This window comes from Fistularia commersonii, chromosome 28, assembly GCF_037954325.1.
Source record: "Fistularia commersonii isolate RoL2024-O1a breed Wild chromosome 28, RoL_Fcom_v1.0, whole genome shotgun sequence".
Lineage (NCBI taxonomy): Eukaryota > Metazoa > Chordata > Actinopteri > Syngnathiformes > Fistulariidae > Fistularia > Fistularia commersonii.
Window position 1 is genome coordinate 4,101,878 of NC_141311.1, and position 12,384 is coordinate 4,114,261.

The 12,384-nt window shown below is 38.4% G+C and overlaps 1 long non-coding RNA gene across 1 annotated transcript; it reads right to left on the reverse strand.

Annotated features, from left to right (window-relative positions):
- Positions 1-3,023: 3,023 nt before the first annotated feature.
- LOC147217237 (uncharacterized) lies at positions 3,024-4,101 on the reverse strand. Its single transcript, XR_015108962.1, has 3 exons — positions 4,069-4,101; positions 3,826-3,902; positions 3,024-3,188 (listed from the first exon to the last, which is right to left on the reverse strand). It is a non-coding gene; the product is annotated as an uncharacterized LOC147217237 (long non-coding RNA).
- Positions 4,102-12,384: the final 8,283 nt, after the last annotated feature.

Consider the following 12,384-nt stretch of genomic DNA (forward strand, 5'->3'; position numbering starts at 1 on the left):
ATTTATTAGAAAATTGATTGGTAGCATGTATAAGAGGAGGTATAATGTTTACAAGGGTATTCTGGTTATTAAATCAATTTTTTCTAATTTTGCCTTTTTTTTTGGCATCATTTTTATGGTTTTTATATAAATAAGGAAAAAAAAATTCAAAAAAATCATTTTGTTTTCAAATTTTGAGGCAAAAGATACAAAGTTACATTGTGCAAAGTGCAAAGTCACATTTTCAGTTTTTCCTTGCCTGTTTTTTTTTTTTCAACCCACTGTAAAACCTCCCCCAGGTGCGTGTGAGAAGAAAACGCGCGGGACGCACGAAAACAAAGATTTGATATATTGTTCCGGGGGCCGCAATTGGCCAGCGGGCCGTGAGTCTGAGACTCCTGATTTGCAGGAACTCGACATTCCTCTCTCAGGTCTGGTAACATGATTCAAATAGTGGCTCCAATATTCATGAAAGAAATAATGAAATGATGATTGCCGCCTGCTAGATCAAGCCACGCCACTCCAGCAAAATGAGACGGCCCAGGGACCCAGGGGAAGATGTGAGGATACTATCATGCATAAATGTAACAATTCAGTATTCCTTGATTGACATATTCCGTCTTTTTAATGCACCTCTTTAATGTGTTTGCTATTTGCATTTTACAAATGAAAATTCATTTTGAAAGGAGGCTGAACAATCTAAGGATATTACAAGGTTGAGCGGAACAGCCCAACTGTAATAAAATAAGTTTGGCAAGATGGGAAATATATATTTTATATTTCATGTTTGAGTCCTGCTGCTCATCAGACGGTTTCCTCAGAGCTTCGGCATCTGTGTGTTAAATGACCGTGAGGAACTCCTCCGTGCTGAGTGTTCGGACCCCTCGACCCCTGGTCGACCCCTGGTCGACCCTGAGATTGGGAAAGAAATGATGAATGTCTACGTGAGCTTCGCAAACTTTGATCTGTTTTTCGTTCAAACCTGGCATGTCGGGATATTGTGAAACTACAGGAGCAGTAAATCTATTTTTTTCAATTTCTGTCACATTCCAAACCAGCTGCACCTCCTTCTTGGCACAGAAAGACAGAGTTACGATGAAGTGCTTAATCTGGTGGATGAGCGCAGCCATATGGTTCGAGCTGTTTAAGATACGGATGGTTTCTTTTCTGTTTTTTCCTGTTGCTGATACTTCTTTTGATGATCAACCAATATAACAGCTAGATAAAGATATTATAAGAATATTATCATTATTATTATAATTATATAATTATATTATATAATTATATTATGGATAATAATAATAATAATCATACTTATTATTCTTATTACTATACAATAATATTACATATAATAATACTGGCTGTTTATTATTATTATTATTATTATATGCAAAATAATATTCATACTACTACTACTAATAATAATAGTAATTATTATTATTATCATTGCTATTATTATTACACAATAATATTATATATAATAATAATTGCTGTTTATTATTATTATTATTATTGTTGTTACTATTATTATATGCACAATAATATTTACATTACTACTACTACTACTACTACTAATAATAATAATAATTATTATTTTTATTATAATTATTATAGCCATTAAATAATAATATTATATATGATAAAAATTGTTATGTTTTATTATTGTTGTTTTAGTTTTTGTTGTTGTTATATGCATAATAATTTTCTACTACTACTACTACTATCACTACTACTACTACTAATAATAATAATATTAATAATAAATATGATTATTATTATTTTCATTATTATCTTCATCCCTGCTGCCTCCTGTCTTTTCCTCAGTGTCTCTAACAGACACCAGCGTTGGTGTCTCACCTCCACCTTCTACATCTTTCCTTTCATACTCTCTTATCCCACCTGACCCTTTTCTCCGTTGCTCTGGACTGTTGACCCTCAGCACTGAAAGTCCTCCATCTTCTTGATCTCCACTCCCAGTAGCCTAACCTTCTTTCCTCCCCTTTGCAGAGCAAACCTCCACCTCTATAGGTTTTCCTCCACTTGCTCCCTGCTCTCGCGACAGATCACAGTGTCATCTGCAAACACCATATAGTCCGTGGAGATTCCTGTCAGACCTCATCCGTCAACTTGTCCATCACCGCAGTGAACAAGAAGGGGCTCAGAGCTGATCCCTGATGCGGCCCCACCTCCAACTTGACCTCCTCTGTCCTCCTCTGTTCATATTAGCTGCAGCCGTCCAGTCATCTGGAAGCACATCACCACCCAGGGCCAGTCGCAGCTCCTCCCTGAAACCCGCACAAAAGTCCACACAACCTTTTTCAACTTCCATCACTTTGTCCTCCACCCTGCCTTTGTCCTCTTCTTCTTCCGTGCTGCCGGAGTCCTGTGTCTGGCTTCACTCTCACCTTGTAGCCCACCGCTAGTCCAAATGTAGTCCATATATTATTTACCCAAAATCAGGGATCGGCAACCTTTACCACTCAAAGAGCCATTTGGACCCGTTTTCCCACAGTAAAGAAGTCACCGGGACCCACACAACCCTTTTGAAATATAAAATGAATTAACACGACATATAAACTTATTTTTTTGCCTTTATACTATGTATAATCAAAATATGTGTTATAATTTTTTTAAATCAATGAACAACAGGAGAGAAAATGAAATTACATTTCTGCATTCAACAAAACTCCGAAAAAACTCAGAAAAAAAGACAATGGGTTGGAGGTGACATTTAAGCAAAATACTCAATGTCTATTTGAGTCATTTTATGAAAAAAAAAGCAACTTAAATAAACCACAGGCAGCCAAAAATGCAGTCCCCCTTCTGTGTCACCATTTTACCGCTTTATTAAGAGCGACAAAATATTTTAACATGCTTTATTTAGATGTTACAAGATTGCCATAATATTCAAGTTTAATATAACATTTAAGAAATGATCAAACGAAAATAAAATACATTTAAATTAAATTAATACATTTATTAATTAAAATTAATTTAATTAAATTGATAAAAATGAATTAATTATTTTCAAAAGCCGCCCCCTATCCTCTGTTCCTTCTTCTTCTGGAAGAAAGGAATTCACTACAGCAATCTCCATCATATTTGCAAATTCTACCACCATCTGTCGCTCTGTGATACCAAACCTGCTCATCGCTTTATCATCCCCTCCGCTGACTCGCTCCAGAATTTCTCCTTTAACACGTTCCCACCTGCGAGGCAGAGCGGAGAACAACACCGAACATCAAACCTTCAGCTTGTAGCTTCACACTCATCATTCTAGCAGAAGCTCTTTTCACCTCCAGAACATTTCTAACAAGCCCCATTTGTCTTCCTATCACACTGTGATAGAACAACTTCATTCCTGCTCCTGAGCTTCTAGTCTTGCCCAGCTTTCTCCTCTGCATCTTGTCAACCAGCTGTCTCGCTTTTCCCCGTCTTAGTCCAAACATTCGAAATTCGGTTTCCACCGCGGGGTTTCGTCGTTAACCCCCGCCTCGACCGACCCGGTCAGGAAGCCGCAGGTTTGATTCGCACGTTTAGTCTGGCATTGATTTTGAGATGATGATGATGAGATGAGATGAGAACAACTTTATTGATTCCGAAGGAAATTGTTGTGCCAGAGTTTCAAGTAAAAACATAAAAATAGACAATAGTGGAAAGGAGGAAGAATAAGAAATATAATGGAATATAAATTGTTTTAGCTGTTAGCAGTAACTACAAAGATTGAAGATTCCCTGCGGCTGAGGGAAGAGGAATTAAAAAGTCTTTGACTCCCGGTGTCCTTGGAACCTGGCTTGAAAAGCCAACGTGTAGCTTTTGCCCTGTCTGTTTGTTTAACAAACTCACCTGATTTCATTGAGGTAAAACCCGATCGACGTCCACTTCACACTTTTGAGGAACATCAAATTTGTGCCTTTGACTTCCTGAAAATGTAAATAATATGCCTTCGTTTGTATTAGCAGCGTTTTCCCTTTGGCTTATTCCGATATCCTACATTCAGTTATACATCTCTCAGTTATACTGAAGTTATTCCCAAAACCACAGCAGAACGATTGAGTTACAGATAACAGGTAGAAAAGTGTCACTGACCCTTTTCGCAGCTTTCTGAAGACAATTTCCCGGTCTCGGCTGGAGGCGAGGGTGAGGCCGATGATGGTTACGAAGGTGGTGAGTGAGGTTTTCCTGGCTCGCCGCGGTGTCGCTCTCTGAGGTGGAAAACTACGTTCAGAATTATTAAAAAGTCTCAAGTCCAGACAGTCAGTCATTCACCCTCCCAGCAGGACCCGCCGCCCTTTTCCCCCACCGGGTGACAAACCCTGTTTACAAGACTGTCCAGGGTGTCGAGATGAAATAGTTTTTTCTTACTAGTACCGCTCCTGCATTTTGACATTTTTCAGCATTTCATTTAAAATCTGTGATTAATGAGCGACGATGCACGGGGGTGGTTTCGCTCATTTGGCCGAGGTCATTGGACGTAATGACGGGAATTGGTGTGAACATGCAACAGCAAATTTAACACCTGCGCTTTATCCTAATATGGGAGCAATTACTGTCACGCTGTTGCTTTGAGTGGAGAAATTTCCCTTTAAGAAACTCCTGAAAAATGGACTAAGTTAAACTTTGAAAATGACTGATTGAAATAATATGGGTGGTAGACTGCCAAAAACTCTTTATTTCCTTTTTTTCCCCCCATTTTCTCAAAAAATGTAATTTAATAACAGGTGTGAGGTTTACAGATGAGCGTAATTTTGCTTTTCAGTTCCATTCCTTTACAAAAAATACTGAATGATTATCAGTGACTGGAGGGCCTAGAAGAAAATATCATTTAAATGTAGATGAACTTTTAAATAATACAGCTGTAGCTCAGTTGAAACCAAGGTAGTCATTGATAGTCATTTTTTTATTTTTAATCCAGTTATTCCCACTTATTAGACGTGCTTGTCATGTTTCAAGGGAGCTCAAGAGTCAAAAATGCATTTATAGTGTAAAGGATGCATTTTGTTTTCTTCCTTTTCCCTTTAAATAGGAGGAAATGCTTCACAGAAAAAAGTATTGAAATTGAAACATTTTTGTCATAATTGCTAAAAATGAAATTATGATCAGCGAGACGAAAGTTGTTGTGTTCTGCGTGTTCTGAGTGCCACTCAACTCAAACCGTATATTACTTATTGTTACCGTAGTAACAAGATACTGGGTCTTCGCCCACCCTGACAAGTGATAATTACCATTCGCGCGCAATCTGTCTGCATTTGCATTCTTCTGCCGGAAAAGAAAACCAACTTAAATGACGGTGTAAAATAGCTGCGCGGAGTCGCGCAATTTGACAGTCTGGCTGTGGATGTGCTTGATGAGGATGAGGGATTGACAGGGTTTGTTTCTTCCTCCACGTGCACAGATACCTTCAAACTTGTTGATGCTAACCAACATGTCTGTAGATTCCAGGATAACCTCATCTGGAATCACAGTGGGTTGAACACACTTTCCATTTATGTAGCGCTGCGCACCTCGATGTGACGTCTGACCTCCAAACGTCCCCCTGCACGATTTGTTTAGAGAATTATCCGAAGAATCTGTCCTTCTCCCAGAATGTCTGAATTCCTCCGCTTGGTACAGAATAATGTTCTCTTCGTCATCCCTGATTTTTTTTTTTGTTTTGTTTCGGTCCAGTGGTTGTCCGCCGTACCTCTGGAAGTAGCTCAGGGGCCTCTTCCTGGTGGTCCTTCATGTCGTGCAGCTTCATTTGTCGTGCTGTGTTTACCAAACCCCGCTGGGGTATACCGCGAACTACTTATAGCTACCACTAAAGGGAAATCACACAGCCACATACAGCTGAAAGTTTCATGCAACTCTCTTTTATTCCGACACAAAATGAAAGTGACTCATGCACGAGCGTGCCGAGCTCCAAATACGGCACTGGAATGAAACGAAATGTGATTCTATTTTCTCCCTCGGGGCTCTTTGCCGTGTTCAGAGACTCAAACGTCTTGAGTCATAGGTTTATGTTTATTAACCGTGTCTAATTAGCTCATCATGAATGGCAAGGACTCCGGTATATATCCTATTACTTTATACAGAGTGAATGACACAGTTAACATTCAGGCTGCGAGTGGAAAGAAGCTTCCCCAAAGTCGAAAACCAGTGGTTTGGCAAAGAGGAAGTTGCTGCCGAGAATCATCTCGACTAATGGAGCTTTAACTAGTCTTCCAAATAGGATTTGTTCTGAGCTGCGATGTGTTTATATAAAGGGTTTCCACAATATTGAAGAAATCATGTTAAACAACCTTGTATGTCAATTATCAATGCATGTTTTTTTTGTTTTTTTTACATGATTCATATCCTGTTGATTTCCTATTTTGATTCTGTTAATCTTAGTTAGTTAATATTTTGAAAAAAAGATTTTAAAAAAGTTAATCTTTTGAAAAAAAAAAACAAAAAAAAAACCTTACAAAGTGATTTGGTTTGATTTTCCAAAAAAATAATCACTGTAAAAAATGTCTAGAATTCAGTCAGTTTCTTTTTTTTTTTTTAATGATTCATAACCTGTTGATTTCCTATTTTGATTCTGTTAATCTTAGTTAGTTAATCATTTGAAAAAAAAACAACTTACAAAGTGATTTGGTATGATTTTCCAAAAAACTAATCACTGTAAAGAAATGTCTGGAATTCAGTGTCACCTTTTTTTTCATATCCTGTTGATTTCCTTTTTTGATTCTTTTAATCTTAGTTAGTTCATCATTTGAAAAAAAGATTTAAAAATTAAATCTTTTAAAAAAAAACTTACAACGTGATTTGGTTTGATTTCCCCAAAAAATAATTAGTGTAAAGAAATGTCTGGAATTCAGTGTCAGTTTTTTTTACATGATTCATATCCTGTTGATTTCCTACTTTAATTCTGTTAATCTTAGTTAGTCAATCATTTGAAAAAAAGATTTAAAAAAAGTTATCGTTTGAAAAAAAAACTTACTTGTTTATGTGGTTTGATTTTCAAAAATACTAATAACTGTCTGGAATTCAGTGTGCAGACGAACATTACTTGACAAGCAAAAGTTGAGTCTAAGTTATTTAACTGTGTGTCACTTTGCTGTTTTTGACTGTTAATATTCAACGACAGACTGATTTAGAGCAATTACCTTCACTGAGGCCAGTAGCCGACTCAGGAGGCCCGAACACTGTCTGTGGGAGTCTTTTCTCAACAAAAGTCAGTTGAGACTGACAACCCTTAGGGTGTTTTTTTTCTGTATTTATTGCCGAGCATGTTGACAATGCAGGGGAGTAGGCTGACAGATGGAAAGGTGGTGAGCAGTAGTCAGTCAGAAGTTTTGAGCTTCATCTGCTTTGCATTCCTTAGAGCAGTGTAGTATTAGTATATTGGGTGATGGAAAAATATGTGCAAAAATAAGTAAAAACAAATTCCTGGATCCTGCCATGCGGATCTACACCAAAGTCTCATGGCTTCATCTTTTGGCCACGTTGCATCTTTATTTCAATTGTTCCAGTGATTTTTTTTGTTTTTTTGCAAGAGTATGCAGAGAGACAAACCACCCAACAGACATGGGTAAAAAATATCCCCCTGGGCTGAGTGGGTTATAGACATTTTAATTTCAACCGTCTTGTAATTCAGGAAGTGCAGTAGTCATGTAAAGCCTGCAAAACCAAATTCATCTGAAGATACTTTTGACTGAAATTTGGAAGCAGCAGCTTGAGGTTTTGAGGTTTCTTATTATTTTATATTGTTGCCAGTATTATTTTCCTCAGAGGTACCATTTGATGCCCAATCCATCATACTCAGCTTTCACAGACACCTGATATTTTTCCATGTCCCACAGATTGTTCGCTGTCTGTATCGTTGTCGGTATTTGAGTGATGACAGTTGTCTGCGGGGTCAAACTCATGACAAATCAACATTTGACGCAAACTCTACAACATTTAAGCAAAGAAAAAGGAGTAATCGACTTTCTGCACTCCAACCTGCTGAAAAGCAAAAATGAAAAAATGAGATGAATGTGTTCAGGAAAAGATATATCTCACTTGACTCTGTATTTTGACTTTGGTGAGGGAAGTAAGGCTGTGTAAAGTTTATGGGCTGGTTATATAAAAAGCCATTTAATGGGAAGACATTTATAATCCGGGGTTTTGATGGAGCCAGGTGAAAGAGCCATGTACTGACTTAATGACGGATAATTTACCGCATAAGGCCTATATAGCTGAGCCTGGTATTGTGGCCAAACCCCAGCCGCAGGTTCATGTTTGTAGTTTTCTCTTCACCAGAGACTCCTTCGCTGATAGAACACAGGCTGTCTACTGAGCTGGAAAACATCCACTAGGGATACAAATAATCCATGTTGCACAAATGCCCACACTTGCACGCATTCAAAGGCATAAACATGACGCTCCTTTCCACTCGATTTCTCCGTAACGTGTTTTTTGAGAAAGACGAGAAGGTGCCCGTAAAAATTTGGTTTGAAGTTGAGGGCAGCTAGACAAAATATCTTGGAGCGGGATTTGAATTGGAGATCATAAAAACGGGTTTAATTATTATACCAGAAACAGTGGGTCCATATCTCCCTGGGTTTTGATTTATTCTTGAAAGGATGCTTCCTTTGAATAAAAACACACCCGTTTCTTTAAGCCACCAGAAAATGTTCTCTGAAGTTTTTTTTTTCTTTATCAAAGGGGATACACTTGCATCTTGCAGAGAAATGGAATGATGAAAATATACATACAAGCTGTTACTGAGTCAAAGGCATTGAAGTCTTCTTCAGGGGGTGAGAGGCAGTTGCAGAATCCATGCGGTTTGTAAAGGTCACGTACGTTTTGTCAGCGGTGTTGGTGTTTTTCCAGGAAAACTGAAGTCCCCTGGACGATCCAGATGAAACTGTCTGCATCGGGATAAAAAGAAAGCAAAGCAAGTTATTCATCATGTAACATGTTCATTCGTACATGTTAACCTCCCCATCACTGTATTCGGTGATATATCTTCACAAAGAAGGCCTATCTCATGTTTTGATATCTCTTTTTGGGTTGTAACAAATCTTTTGCTCCTGCGAGAGCTCCCGACATGGTAACAGAATGTTAAATTCCAAACTAATATTTAGAGCTGTGCGTATTTTTTTTTTTTTTGCCACATATGAAATGATCCACAGATAAGGCAATTTATCTATTCAACCTTCTTCTTTTGTGCAACCCAGTTCATTTCAAAATTGCATTGTCACCACTGCAATCATCATTGCTACTTTAGTGTAGTGATATAATACTGTCATACAATTCAGTATAATACTATTCATCACACTTGGGATGAAATTAAACTTTCACCGTCTTTCCAGAACAGATGATGAATCTAATGCAGTTTTTTTACTGCAAAATAATTGATTACGAAAATTGAAGCCTGCAGCCGTATACTTGCAGAAAAAAAAGGATATTCTACATCTTTTCTTTTACATAAATACTTGGCCATATGGAATATAGAATCACTTTCACACTGCATACTCGTTTACTTTCAGAGTGCCTCCTTCATATTCTGTTATTTCATTACACACCTCATTCATTACACCACTCTAGGATTGATGATTATTCCCAGAGGCCAGGACTGTTTTTCCCTCCACTGAACCCCATCTCTATATATTTGATTGAGGCTGGGAATAATGTCAGCTTGGATGACATCCATATTAAAGTTGTGTGAGTTGCTTATTTCATAGTACTGGTCAGCTCACCGCTGGCGTCCAGTTTGAGCCTGTATCTTGTGAAGAAAACCTGGCTATTATCTGAAATTATGTTACAGCTTTGCCAGCTTGTGCAGACTAAACCATGACCTTTTTTCAGCTTTTGTAGGGCGACCTTAATGGTTTCTTAATGAACTCTTTAAGAAGCGGTCTGGGTGAAAGACCATACACACATCTGTAAAAACCTAGTAAAGTGGTGGATGGATGCTGTAAAAACCTAGTAAAGTGGTGGATGGATGGCTACTCAAGTGGTGTATACAGTAGCTCTAAGGTTTTCAGTTTGACAACAGTGATCGAATAAAGAAGAAGGGAATTATTTGATTCCCCTCCACACCTGTAAAAAGTTTCCTAAAGATCAGGCCGGTTGTTTATGAGCAATCATGCAGATCTCAACACTTTACGCCAGACGGCGACCAGAATTTCTCCAGTCTGGTGCGTTTAAGGTACCCTGGGACTTATTACTACTTCGCCGACAGGTGTGGCATTCCATTCGTTGTGACAGGGGGATTTGTTTTGTTATCGGGCCAAAGGCGACCAGGTGTTTTCAAGTGGACCGGGAAAGATACACGAACCTTGAGGATGCATCTTCTTTGGAAAAAAGGAAATAAAAACTCTCCATCGAGAGGAAAGAGACGTCCGCCCGACGTTTGACAGCATTCGGTCAGGAACCACTTTATGTCATGCACTCCATCTCTCTGATTGGTTGTTCCATCACAAGGCCATTTGGTCTGATTTGAGTCGAGATCCAGACCTCCGGCGTTTGGACGGTTCCCTCTGTTTACATCCAATTGAATAATGAAAAAGCTACTCCACACCAGACCTTCGAGGTGAAGGGAAGGAGTCATCCAAGGCCAGGCGAACTTATTCCGACCCGCCTGCAAACGTGTCTCTTAACTTGAGTTTGGCTACTGCTAGCAACCGCAGTGACCTGGTAGCTTCTCTCGCGCGGACAGTCCCGGATGTTGACGTCCCTATAACTGCTGTTTACATTTTATTTTATTTCATTATTTTTTATTTTATTTTAATCAACTAAAACATCGCTTCATGCTTCTATGCTTTTTACATCTTATTTGTTTCGCACGCACGAATAAAAAAATAAACACAATCTTTGACATTTTTAATTGTTCCCCGTTTACCTTGCACGTCTCTCTCGTCTCTGATTGGCTGCCAAGAGATTTACCATCGACTTCCGGTAGGATGTTTTGCGCTAATAGAGGAATAAGGCTTTATTTTTAAAAGTAAGACAACTATTCTTCTACCGCCCCCAAATGTGTTTTTTTCTGTTTTTTCGAAATTTGAAGAAAGATATTACTTTATACAGATTGTTTAGAAAAGGTCAGTTATGTCTCTAGGAAATAAAGGAAATCGGCTGTAATATCAGTGCACACACACAAGCTAATAGGTAGCCCTGTTGCTGATGAGCTTGAAAACAGCTTGTTGAAACTGGACTGTGTTACGTTTGGCTTTAACAGATGTAAAAGTGTATGAAAAAAGAAATTGGTGGCAAACCAACGTGAAGGTCTTGGTGTTCTGTAAACTTTATTTGATTTTACTGTTTTGCTTCTTTTTTTTTTTTTAAATAGGAGATGGGATCAGGGGCAGGAGGGGTGTAGAGCCAACTGCAACAAGCACTAAATAAGACTTACAATGATAATTTATTTAAGTATAAATAATGTATTAATACATTTGAAAGTCATTCATAACAAGGGAACAGTCCTCTTTCATAATAGATCAACAAACTGCCAAAGGCTTTTTACAGTCACATTTACCTAAAGCAAACAGCATATAATCTTTCAAGAATACCAAAAAAATATGTCACACTGTGCAGGGCTGTATTACTGTGTATGTGTTGGATTTGTGTAGTACTTGGTTCAGAAAAATGTGGCAAGCACTGCATGTTATTCACAATAAATATATAAGATCCTGCCAACTTTCATCTTGCTAACAACTTCACCCATTACTGATTTTTGTTTTTTATGGTATTCTGGAGACAGCCACTTACGGAGGAAATATTGTAAGCTGCTTGACTCTTGACCAATGACTGATAATCTTGGCTTTCCTAATTGGCCTATGTTGAAAAACAGTTGTGTGTTGAACAGCTATTTTGAAAATTGATGAGGTGCATGATCTCATTACTTTAAGTATTTGGGTTCGGCATTGCCAAGTTGCATGCAGTGGTTGGTTACTTTGGAGAGAACAGTTCTGCTCTGTGTGCACTCTGGCAGGCCTGTACTACTGCGGTAACTGTGCGATCAGTGTTTAAACTCCTCCATTGGGATATTTATTTTCACCAGTTAGAACACTGAGCCGCTCCTGTATCGTATGTCCCCAGATCTGAGTGATCAAATTGTACTAATGACCACAAAATAAAATAAGATAGAAGTACATCCACGGCAAACGAGCATTAACAAGCTGTTGAAAAAGTGAGATTTTGACAGCAGAATAGACCCCTTTAATAGTTGCTCAGAAAACGACCATAATTGGTTATTCCATGCCATTATGCTATGGTAATGCTGTAGAGGTTCTGGGCGTTGGATTGCTGATGGAGGCCGGGTCAGTAGCGATGTCACAGCAGGAGGCTGCTGTCTGGAAGGAATGTAAATGATTTAACCCAAAACAGCGCAAGGTTGAACCCTGTACTGTCTGAATCCCGAGATTGAAAAGGCTAAAATGGTGAAGGTGAAAC